The 12579-nt window shown below is 40.7% G+C and overlaps 1 long non-coding RNA gene across 1 annotated transcript in view; it reads left to right on the top strand.

The window, feature by feature from the left end:
- The window catches only part of LOC308637979, a 108594-nt gene that overhangs the window by 90847 nt on the left and 5168 nt on the right, over positions 1 to 12579 (top strand). The window lies entirely within an intron of this gene.

Below are 12579 nucleotides of genomic sequence, written 5' to 3'. Positions count from 1 at the left end.
ATGTGGATAAATTCTCAGCCAGGACATAGTATGAATGGCCTCTAGTCCAATTATGATAGTGTCCTCCTTTTCCTCTTAAACCCTCATGAGCCCTGTCTTCACTGTCCACAGTCCTATTGGCATTCTTGTCTTCTGAGCTCCACCAGAATCAGCCATTAAGCTCTGATTGCAACAACCCAGAGCATTTCCAGCTTGCACTACTACACATCTCAAAACCCCTCCCACACGTCCAGAAAGCTCCACATGCTTCTGAACCACATGCTCAGGTTAGTCGCAGCAACTTCCCCACTTCTCAGTATCAATTTCTGTTTTAGTCAGCTTTTAACTGCTATGACAAAAACACCCAACCAGAACAGCATTAGAGGAGGAAAAGTTTATTTGGGGGCTCTCGGTTTCAGAGGTCCCAGTTCACAGACAGCAGGCTCCATTCCTCAGAGCTCGAGGTGAGGCAAGACATCATGGTGGAAGCATGTGATGGAGGGAAGCAGCTCACATGACGATCGGGAAACGGAGAGAGCTGTTGTTGGTATTCTTTTTTCTTTTTAAGAAAGAGTGAGAGAGAGTGAGAAAGAGGGAGAGAGAGAGAGAACTTTAATATTTATTTTTCAGTATTTGGCGGACACAACATCTTTGTTTGTATGTGGTGCTGAGGATCGAACCCGGGCCGCATGCATGCCAGGCGAGCGCGCTACCACTTGAGCCACATCCCCAGCCCTGTTGTTGGTATTCTTGATGATTGACATTCGATCTTGAGTGGGATGAAATTCCAGTGTAGTTTGACTTTGCTTTTCCTTGATTGCTAGGAACGTTGGACATTTTCTCATGTATTTGTTGACAATTTGTGTTTCTTCCTTTGAGAAATGTCTGCTTAGTTCTTTTTTGCCCCTTTGTTTATTGAGTTATTGGGTTTTTTGATGTTAAGTTTTTTTGAGTTCTTTACATATTCTGGATATTAATCCCTTGTCAGAGGAGCGACTGGCAAAGACTTTCTCCCATTTGTAGGCTCTCTTGTTATACTCTTGTTGACTTTGCTGTGCAAAAGCTTTTTAATTTGATGTCATCTCATTTACTGATTCTTGGTTTTATTTCTTGAGATTTAGGGGTCTTGTTAAGGAAATTTCCTGTGCCAGCATGTTGGAGCACATAAACACTCTTTCAAATGACTTCCAGTATGATTTTAAATTTTATTGCTGAATTCTTAGCTATTTAAAAAAAAATTAAAAATTTTTTTTTAGTTTTCTCGATTTCCCAATGTTTTCCTTTCTTTTCTCTTTTTCACTTTTTTACCTTTTCCCCAATATTTTTCTTTCTTTCATTTTTCTTTTTTACCTAGAACACCCACACCTTTGGTTGTATGGACTCCTCAAAACTTTCTCATGGTGATGCCCCTCAATAGATGAATGGATAAAAAAAAATGTGGCATCTATACACAATGGAGTATTATGCAGCACTAAGAAATGACAAAATCATAGAATTTGCAGGGAAATGGATGGCATTAGAGCAGATTATGCTAAGCGAAGCTAGCCAAGCCCTAAAAAACAAATGCCAAATGTCTGCTTTGATATAAAGAGAACAACTAAGAACAGAACAGGAAGGAGGAACATGAGGAAAAGACTACAGTAAACAAAGACGAATGGGGGGAGAGAAACGGAGAGAGAAGGGAAAGCACATGGAAATAGTAGGAGACCTTCAATGATACATAGAATTATAAGAGGTTATGAGGGGCAAGGGGGAGGGAAAAAAAGGGAGAGAATTGAACAACAGCAGGGGAGGTAGAGAGGGAAGATGGGAGGGGAGGGGAGGGGAGGGGGGATAGTAGGGGATAGGAAAGGTAGCAGAATACAACAGACACTAATATGGCATTATGTAAAAGTGTGAATATGTAACAGATGTGATTCTGCAATCTGTATTTGGGGTGAAAATGGGAGTTCAAAACACAATTTGAGTCAAATGTATGAAAGATGATATATCATGAGCTATGTAATGCTTTAAATAATCAATAAAAAAATACAAAAATTAAAAAAAAAGAAATAATCCTGTATCATGGGAAATATTCATTGTTTTCATCTCAGGAGATCCTGGTCTAGAACTCTCTTAGCCTCAGCATTTTTACTGTGAGTCTGTTTTTTTTCATGTCCACATCTCGAGTAATTATGCTAAATGAGTGATTTTTTTTTAAAGAGAGAGTGAGAGAGGAGAGAGAGAGAGAGAGAGAGAGTGAGAGAGAGAGAGAATTTTTAATATTTATTTTTTAGTTCTCGGCGGACACAACATCTTTGTTTGTATGTGGTGCTGAGGATCGAACCCGGGCCGCACGCATGCCAGGTGAGCGCGCTACCGCTTGAGCCACATCCCCAGCCCTAAATGAGTGATTTTTGAGAACGGCCTTTCGCTCTCTTTTCTGTGCCCCTGAATTTTCACAGATTGGACATATGTTCTGAAGCCAGAGGGCACCTGGAGTCTGAAGCCCCCACCCAGTTCCTGGCCCACTCGGGCTTGTTTTTTCCTAACTGTAGAGTCCCACTCATAGTATCATGGTAGTAAAATTAAGCCTTTGAATTTTAGATTAGAGGGAAAGGGTCCTTTCAGAAAAGTTCCATTACAGACAAAAATAAAAGGTGACGATACAGGGGTTATCTACAGGATTACAGGTTTAACTGAAGACTGAGAGGAAAACGGAACTGTGGGAAGGGCTCTGTCCCCAGATCCTGTTAGCCATCCAGGCCATTTCCAGAGCAGCCTGCTGGACTCCTCCGAACCAAATCCTTCCCCCAGTCTAGATGGAGTGCAGCTAATGGGTGGGGTCACACTGCACCTGCCTGTCCCCCTACCTGCTTCCCACCTGCCCGCAGCTCGGCAATGTCCGCTCTTAGCTTCCTCTCATCACTGATCTGTGCTTTTATTCACTGATCCCTGGACTTTTACCTGGTTTCTTTTCCTCTGTATTTTCCTAATGTGTAATTGCGTACTTCCAAACATCTCACACACAGTCATGTGCTGTGTACTGACATTTCAACCAACAATGGACTGCATGCATGCGGGCGGTCCCAGGAGACTACAAAGGAACTGGAAAATCCCTAGTGATGGTGCAGCCGGAGGAATGTTGTCGCACAGTGCGTTAGTCACATTCGCAGTGACACGGTGTGAACAAACTTACTCCACTGCCACTTATATAAAAATACAGCACGTGGAATTGTGTACAACAGAAATCCAGGATGATGATAATAAGTGGGACTTTGTTACTGGTTTGTATATTTGCTATTGTATACTTTATTGTTTTAGAATGAACATCTACCTACATAGAAAAGTTTACTGCATGCCCTGTGACCCTAACAGCAACCCGGTACATCTTGGGCTCCCATATCTCTTGACTGCAACAAGAGGCTGCTTCCAGTGATTGCTTTGTGCCATCCAGGTTTATGTGTGTACATGATGTGATGTTCACACAGTGACAAAGTGGCCTAAGGGTGCACTTCTCTGAATGTGTCCCCATTGTTAAGTGATGCATGGCAGTATGCAGAACATAATGTTTATTTGCATGCATTTGAGATTGTTAACAGCATCAACTACATATTTAAACAACATTTGAGGAAAGATATTTGAATGAACTGTTTCTTGGTTCTTGACCAATTGTCTCTTTCTATTGTCTTTAACACACGCAGGTAAGTGTGAATCAAAATGTTGGAGCCATGAATTTTTTTCCCTTGAAGCTCTACAGCCTGTTTCACTATCTTATGGCATGTTTTTGTCTCGGAGGGGAAGTGTGTGCTACACCCAATTTTTTTTTTATCCCTTGTCTATTCCTCATTTTACTCTCCTTTTTGAGATCAGACCCTTAGAGGATTTTCCCTTTACGTTCAACTCAACAAACACGTCCTAATCATGGACTAGTGTTGCGTATTTTTCTAAGACCTGAATCTACAACAACACAAGTGATAGCTGAAACCTTCCTACTGCTTCACATCAGTTATGGGTGACTGACATCAAATACTTAATTACAAGTATGATGAGCATTATTGAAGTTCATAGGGCAAAGGTGGGCAAGCTGGAATAATTTAATGCATCTAAGGATGAAAGAGCAGCTTTCTTGAGAAAGAGATAACTCCAAAGAGGAAGCCTTTGATACCATTGCCTACACTTTGATGGCTACTCTGGAAGGTTGGGTAGAGTTAGAACGTGGGAGCGAAAGAAGAATGTACAGACGGAGGGAGAATTATACACCCAGGCAAGGAGTGGGGAAGAGGTACCTCATGGAGGCGTGCTGGAGGATTTCATCCAAAAGAGATACGCAGAAAGGTGGGTTTGAGATGGTTTGAGTTTTAAGATGTTTTTCTAAAATAAGAGCCAAACTAAAAAGTTCTAAATATCTATGGATTGGTAAGTAGCATGACTGGCTTTTTATCTTGAAAATCTCTCCAGTTGCAGAGCTGCAGGATTGATTTGAGGATGAGATTCAAGATTCACTGCTAGAAGGCCAAACTAAAGGCCAAACTGAAGAGCTGAGCTGAAGGACAGGTTGACGGTTGTGAGAGTGGAGAACATTTCACATTCAGCCCAGCAGGATGAGGCTTTTCAGTTTGTGCAAGGGTGAGAAGAGTCAAAACAACCGAGCTTTCTTGTTTGAGCACCTGAAGGGGTAATGGTGTCATTTAAGAAGTCGGGGACAATGGCACAGGACACATTTAGGAGGAAATAGAAAATATCAGGTCAGCTCTGGCCATATTCCAGAAATACAACGGAAGGGGTTGGTGCTCACGGGACAGCACTGGGCCAGAGATAGAAGCTTGGGGAGAAGATGCAACTGCACACTCGCTGTGTGGACCAAGGCCATTAGAGAGAGGGGGCTAGAGGGTTGTGCGAGGGAGCACTGGCGAGAAGGAGCGTCTGGGAGAGGAGAAGGAGCAGACGCACTTAGAGCAGGTGGAGGAATTGGGCGAGTAAGGTGTCCTGGAGACCAGCCAAGAGCAGGTTTCTAGCAGGAGCCTGTCAGTGATCTCAACTGTCTCAGGACAAGGGTCTAGCAATGTCCTTTAGTGTGTGTCACAATAAGGAATCTCCGTGGGAGAGTGGAAGTCACAACAGTTGGTGAAGAACAAAGCTCCTGAGAGAAGACAGCTCTCTGAAGAAACTCCTCTCACCCCCTGCTGGGTGGCCCTCTCCAACAGGTGTTTTTCTTTCAAAATTTGACCACTGTACGTCTTGATAAGGTAGGCTTGGTTCTCTCATTCTCAGAAATTAAAAGTGCTCCGTTTATGTACATTTTCTCTTACTACACTTTTGATTATTGCGTCAATTTTTTTGCCATCTTTCCCTGCAGAAACATCCATTCTTTAGTTGAATGCTTGTAATCTATCAGATTTATCTGTCGACATCCCCAGTATACTCCTGTTAATTTTCATTCCATATTGATTTAATAATCGATTTTTAATAATTCTATTAGTGTGCCTAAAATTAATTCTGCACTTTTAAATCAGGTTTGGATAGCATCATGTCCTTCCTATTCAACTGTTTTTTGAATTATAATTTTTATATGGATTTATGGCTTATGTCTGATTGTTCTTATTTCATAGAAAATATATTGCTTGTATCTAAATGACCATTAGAGGTGGATCTTTCCTAACTACTTAATTTCATGAAGTTTAGTAGAAGAAAATTTATTTAGGAATCTAAACAGAAAAAAATGTGTAACTGTTATATATTTGTTATATTCTTAGTTTTAAAAGGCCACTGTCTACTTTAAAAGATTGTTTATTGAAATAATTGCAGATGGGCTGGGATTATGATTCATCGGTAGACCGTTCGCCTAACACGGACGGGACCCGGGTTCGATCCTCAGCACCACATAAAAAAAATAAAGGCATTGTGTTGTGTCCATCTACACCTAAAAAATAAATATTAAAAAAAGAAATAATTGCAGAATGATTTCCTGAAGTGGAAGGTGAGGTGGCTCCCTGAGCTGTGTCCAAGATGGTGAGTATCGTAACAGATGGGGGAAGAATGCTTTTCTTCGATGCTACTTGATTTTGTGAAATCTCATAAATTTCATGGGACAAATGCCATTTACTACTGAACAGGAGATGGCTTAGATGCAGAGGCCAAGAGACACCTGAACAATCAAAGCGGAACTGGGAAGAGCAGACGAGGGGTCTGTTCATGAACGCGGCTGCACCTCTCCAACCTCTAGTTTCTGCACTGCTATTACATCAATCCTGCCTCTAGGGACCTCTGCCACTGTCCTCTCTCACCTCAACAAAGATTTCCTGGAGAAAATTTCATTTAAAAACTAATTGATAATTTTTACATGTGTGTTATTTTTAAGGAATGTGTGTGCAAAGCAGATTCTGTGGATGAGAATTGGTGAGTAAAATATATTTGCTGTTTCCATTATTTAATATTTAGATATAGATCAATGCCGTCCCCCCATCCCCTCTCCCAATTTTCAAGTTAACCCAGATCTTTCTAATGGGTGCAGAAGGATGATGGATGCTTAACATATTCTGCAGTTAGTTTTCATGACAACATTTATGTAAGATAAAATTCTTCTAGGATCTACCTGCTTTTAAAACTAATTTACTTTTTACTACACCATAGGTCTCACTAATGTTCTAAGATTCCTTTTTTTTTCTTTTTCTTTTTATCATTTTTCTCCTTTGAGGTTAAAATATGCAAATCTGGAACCACACTGTAAGAGGTCAGATCGTGGACTTTCTAGTTAGATGACCTTTCACTGTAAAGCTGTTTCAAGGGAAGACCTCCTCTGAACCCTACTTAGCACTTTACTCCTTTCTCTTGAACTTCAGAAAGTTTTATGGTTTCTTTTGATGTCTTATCACAGCATCTCCAGGTGGACTCCGCTGTTTTCAGCAGCCGCTGGGAACAGGAAAAGCCACTGGCTATTGCGACAGTGGCTGACATTACGGTCAACATTCAGAAGTTGACAGACAAGTAACTTCATCAACTTATGGTCCACTGTCTTCTTCACGCTGCACGGCTCTTAGCAAGAGGGTTAGGATCATAAGCAGAGAGATGGTGGAGTGAGACCATACTGAGGCCCTCTCAAGTACACAAGCTCACATTCCTCTTTAACCATCCAATTTACCATCTGTCAGCCTCAGAGACTCTTCCTAAACTCCAGCACACTTTCTCCCCCAAGTCTCTTTTTCATTTACATTTGTATTCTACAAGCTCAAGTGTTTTTTCTGAGACATAGTTTTTTTTTTAAAAAACTGTGATGTTTGTCTAATTCTGATTCAGAAATTCCCTTTCAATCGTTGCAACATTACCTGCCCCAAATCCCACACATGCATTGCCAGCCACAGAACCTCCTGCAATGTTCAGTTTCTGTGTGTGATATTTAAGCCGAAAAATACTCTCCCATTTTATTGTGCCATTCTTCAGTCATGATCCATGTGACCCATCAGATTCGACATTGGTTTTTATGTTCCTTCTTGGACACGCAGTGTAGCAATATATCAAGACCCAGTGTTGGGCAATAGAATTCTTTCTTTAGCTCTCTGTGAGTCAGGACCTCAGGATTTTCACAATCATCTTTAAAGTCCTCTGGCTTTATGGTACCTCATTTCCTAAAGTATAACTCTATTTACAAAGTGAGCGATTGGGAAATGGGGCAAAGAGCAGATGTGTCAAGAAATGATGCTGCTGCAGTGTGGTAAGAGCTCTGTCCAGGTCTGCACCAAGTGCTGTGGAATTCATGCATGCCCAGAGAATCGTTATTCATGATAGCCAGAAAGTAGAAAAAACCCAATGTCCAACCGGTGAACGGGACAAAACGCAGCATAGTCACACACTGGAAATTACTTGGCAGTAAAGAGGAATGAAGAGCAGCACATGGTACAAGGAATGAGCCTGAAAACATTATGTGGGGTGATAGAAAGCAGTCAAAAAGGACCCTGTACTGTATGGTTCCATGTATGTGAAATGTCCAGAATGGGCAGAGCCCATAGCAACAGAAAGTAGATTGGCAGTTGCCCAGGGATGGTGAGGGGAGGGGTGGGAGAGAGGACGGTGGTTGGAGGAGGCAGGATTTCTTTTTGGCGGGATGAAAATGTTCTTAAATTGATAGCAGTGATGCTTGCACAACTCTGTGAATATAGGAAAAGCCATGGAGTTACATGCTTGAAATGGGCGAATTGCTCTATATGAATGACATTTTAATCAAGCTGTTAAAAAATGCTATGGGAGCAGGGAAAAATGTATGAATCACTGACATTGTCATGGGGACGGTAACTAGCACTTACAGAACAGCTGGTCCTCAGCGCAGCCTTCAGCGGGGTGCCATCACCCCCGTATACCAAGAACTGAATCTGTCCCTGGCCCCAGAGCAGGGTCAGGAGGTGGTCTCCCGCCCGTGGGACTCCTGTTAGCAGTGCTTCGTGTTTACCACACTTCCTCTCAGAGGAGGTGATGTTTCTTACTTCTCTTTAATGTATCCACAGGAGCTCATAAGGCAGGGATGGCCAAATAGGGGCATTCAGACAGAGAAGCACGTGGCCAAGGTCCCAGCAGAAAAGAGATGATGCCTGCCATCTGGGTAATTTGAAGAGAGATAAGAGATCAACAAAATGGCCACGTTCAAGGAACCAAGCTAGGGATAGTAAAGACCTGACACATCCAGGCTTGCAGGGGCACACAGGAGAAGCTATGGTGGAACCCGGACAGGATGTTTATACATTCGAGGCTGCCTTCCTTCCACAAAGGGACACAGCAACAAGAACATCCCAGTGTGTGAGAGCACAGACAGCAACTGCCCTGATTCCTTCTCCTCCTACCTCTGATCTCTGCCAGCCCTTTTTATATACTATACTCAGCAAGAGGCTAGAGGGCAGAGAGTGTCATGAAAGGTAGACCTAGAGGGACACATGGAAGGTATTCAGCATAGATGTGGAGGCATAAAAACAACAGCAAGTTCTAGGGTTGGTAAAGGGCACAGTGAACCATGGTACCATCCTAGTGGTCTCCCCTGGTTCTTGGTCTTCCCCATCTTCTTGCCCTGAACCAGGTTTTGTGTCTGTACACCTGAGAGGTGTCCTCAAAAGATTTCCCCGAGTGAGCCCCCAAATCCTTCTTCCCTTTTCCCAAGACATTGCAAGCTCTCATTTTCCTAATTCCTTATGCCCTTGCTCTTACCCTCATGGACCATCTCAGACAGGGAAGGCCTTCCAAGATACGTGAACTTCTAAGCTACACGCATTCTAGTTGTATGACCTTACACGAGTTATTAATCTCTGTGTGTCTTAGTTTTAACATCTGTAAAATAAGAATAATAATATCTGCCTTTAAGTTAGGTTTAGATTTTTATATTATTTTTCTCAAAAATCTAACATAAAAATCTAGGTGAATTCTTATTAATAAATGGAGAAAATCAACAAAACCTTTGTGACAGTGTTAACACAAAGGACACAAACACTTGAAACAATGGCCATGTCAGTAAACTTTGGTGGGAACAACAGCTCAACATAATTTTACAGGAAGACATTGATTTCCTGGAATTGTGTTTCCCAATATGGTAGCCACATTTGGCTACTGAGATGTGAAATGTAGCTAGTCAAAATCTATATGTCATAAAATATACACAGACTTAAAATACAGTATTAAAATGTAAAATATCTCAATAATTTTATACTGATTATATATTAAAAGGTAATATTTGGATAGGCTGGAAAACATTGAATAACACATATTACTAAGTTTAATTTCACTTGTTTCCTTTTTACTTTTTTATACTGTGGATACAAAAATTTTAAAATCACATTTGTGGTATGGTTGTATTTCTCTTCAGACTCTTCTAGAAGAAAAGAACTTTAGATACAGAAGCACTAATGAATTTGTTTTGGTAAATCTTTGCATATTAATAAACAAATAAGATTTGGCTAGAAAATTAGGTTTACAAATGTGAACTAAGATATTTTGTTTAGAAGTTGGAAGGCATGATTTCTTATAAAAGAATGTAAACATTTGTTTTGTTTTCTTATCTTCTTGTTCTCCAAGGAAGAGTCAGGCATTGTATTAATTGCTCAGTGAATGCTAAGTTAAATTGACTAAGATTGGGGAAGGACTAATTCATAAGAGAAGGAAATGAGGTGTTAGAGAATTGTGAATTTGACGGTGTCCTCACTTTTACCAGTGACTTTTAGATGATGTTTCCATGTCACTAATTAATGTCTTCTTGTTTTAGGTTGAGGAACTCTGGTTAGCATGTCTGATCGGGAAGTCTAGTAATGATGCACTGCCTCAGCTTTGGTTTGTCATGGAATGTCTTTGTTTTTCCCTCATTTCTGAAAGTATGGCTTCCCTGATTGGAAGATTTTCCTTCAGTACTTCCAATATACCATCCTACTTTTGCCTAGCCAGTAACATTTCCGCTAAGAAATTCTCTGATAACCTTATGAATGCTCCCTAGTATGTAAAGAGCCTCTTTTTTCTTGCTGCTTTCAAATTTTTCTCTTTGTCTTTGGTTTTTGACAGTTTGATTATAGATGGCCCCTAACTTATGAAGTTGTGAAAGCCATACTCACTCAGTAGAAACCGTACTCTGAATTTTAAATTTTGACCTTTTCTGAGGCGAGCAATTTGTGATATGATATTCTCTTGTGATGCAGGGCAATGACCATCAACTATACCTCCCAGTCAGGCACAGAAGCATGTGGATAAACAATTGATACTACACAGTGTATGTTTTTAATAAGCTATGATGTTCAGTGGGTTGACATATTAAATGCATTTTGACTTATGATATTTTCACTTTATGATAATTTATTCAGATATATTCCCAGTGTAAATTGAGGAGCATCTGGATGAAGACTTGATAAAATCCTCTTTGGGTTGACATGATTGGATACTTTTGAGCTTCATATATTTGGATGTTCATATCTCTTACCAGATGTGAGAATTTTTCAGCCATAATTAAAATATATATTTTAAAATTATTTATCTAATTATATATTTTTCATTAAAAATATATATATTCCTTTATATCTTCCTGTTTGGAGACTCTTAAAATGTGAATGCGAGCTCTTTTGTTGGTGTCCTGAAGACCCCATAGGTTTTCTTTGTTCTTTTTATTCTTTTTTTTCTTCTCTGACTGCATATTTTCAAATGACCTATCTTAGAGTTCACAAATTCTTCTGCCTAATCAAATCTGCCATTCACTCTATGACATATTTTATTTCATTCTTTGTATTCTTTAGTTTCAGAATTTTTGTTTGGTTCTTTTTTAAAAAATACAATTTTTATCTCTTTATTGAACTTCTTGTTTCGTTCACGTATTGTTTTCCGATATTGTTTAGTTGACTGTGTTTTCTTATAGCTTGCTGAGCTTCTTTAAAACCATCATTTTAAATTAGTTTCAGGAAATATAAAGATCTCCTTATTTGGGGGCTGGTTGCTGGAACATTATTGTGTTCTTTTGGTGGTGTCATATTTCCTTGATTTTTCATGTTCCTTGATATATTGTGTTTCTGCTTTCACATTTTCAGAAATGGTCATCTCCTCCAGTCTTTATTGACTATTCTGGGGATAGTCACCAAATATCTCAGCTAGGAGTTCTGAGGCTCTCTCAGACCTTTCCAATGAATACCCTGAGTTCACACTTTTGTTCTCTTTGGTGGGAGATTTCTTACGCTTGTATGTCTTCTCCCAACCCTAAAAAGCCAACCTAGGTGATGCCTTGAAATATTTAAGTTGTGTACCTTCCTCCAAGTTCACAAAGTTGAGGGGGTTGTGTTTGTAAGATGCTTGCATTTGCCTTCTGTAGGGGTATGTGTTTTAGGCGGGGTAGCTATGAGAGATGGCCCTGAGGTTGAGGAGTATTTGTGGTGTCCATGGCCACTGGTTTCAGGGGGGGGCACAAACGATGCATCTCACGTGGCTCCTGGGTGGGCTTCCTAATGGAATCTGCAGAGTGGTTAGTAGGACCTGTTACTTCCATTCCTAGCTTCAGTTTGTCCCAAACGCTCAGCCATCCTGATCACTTCAGTATTCTGCATGGGGTGAGAGAGTGGTAAGCCTCTTGGGCAATGTCCTGCCTGGCTGGAGGAGCTGGGTATGACTCACTCTTCCCCATGGGGAAAATCACGGGGTAAGGTGTCTCTTGGCACTAGGTTGTGCTATGATGGGGGAGGATGACATGGGTAAAGTGCAACTCTTCTTTTTGCCCTCTTAAATACTTCTCAGATTTTTCTTTTCTCCAAAGCGCTGGATCCTCTCTTCTGGATTCCTGGACTCCCACAAAGACACTCTTGTCCACTGGTAGTTGGTTGTCAAAATCAGTGCTTCTTTATTTGTACATGTAGTGTAAGTGTGTATAAATATAGCATGGGGGATGATGGTAGACAGCTCCTGTCCCACCACCTTGCTGACATGATTCCCCATTCCCATCACTTCTCAGGTTTCATCTCTGAGCTCCGATTGTCAGTCCTATTACCTGAGTCCAGTGTGTACTAAGAATGTGTGTCTATCCTTCACTTCTGTACTTAGCTTTGCAGAAGCAAGTAAATAAATAGATCCTTGAATTGGTGGTGAAATCCTCAATAGTACTGATTCCACCTTGCTTGATATGTC

The sequence above is a fragment of the Spermophilus citellus genome (assembly GCF_964194105.1).
Source record: "Spermophilus citellus genome assembly, chromosome: 18".
NCBI classification, from domain to species: domain Eukaryota; kingdom Metazoa; phylum Chordata; class Mammalia; order Rodentia; family Sciuridae; genus Spermophilus; species Spermophilus citellus.
Note: the sequence above shows the minus strand (reverse complement) of the source record. Positions and strands in the feature narration are given on the sequence as shown.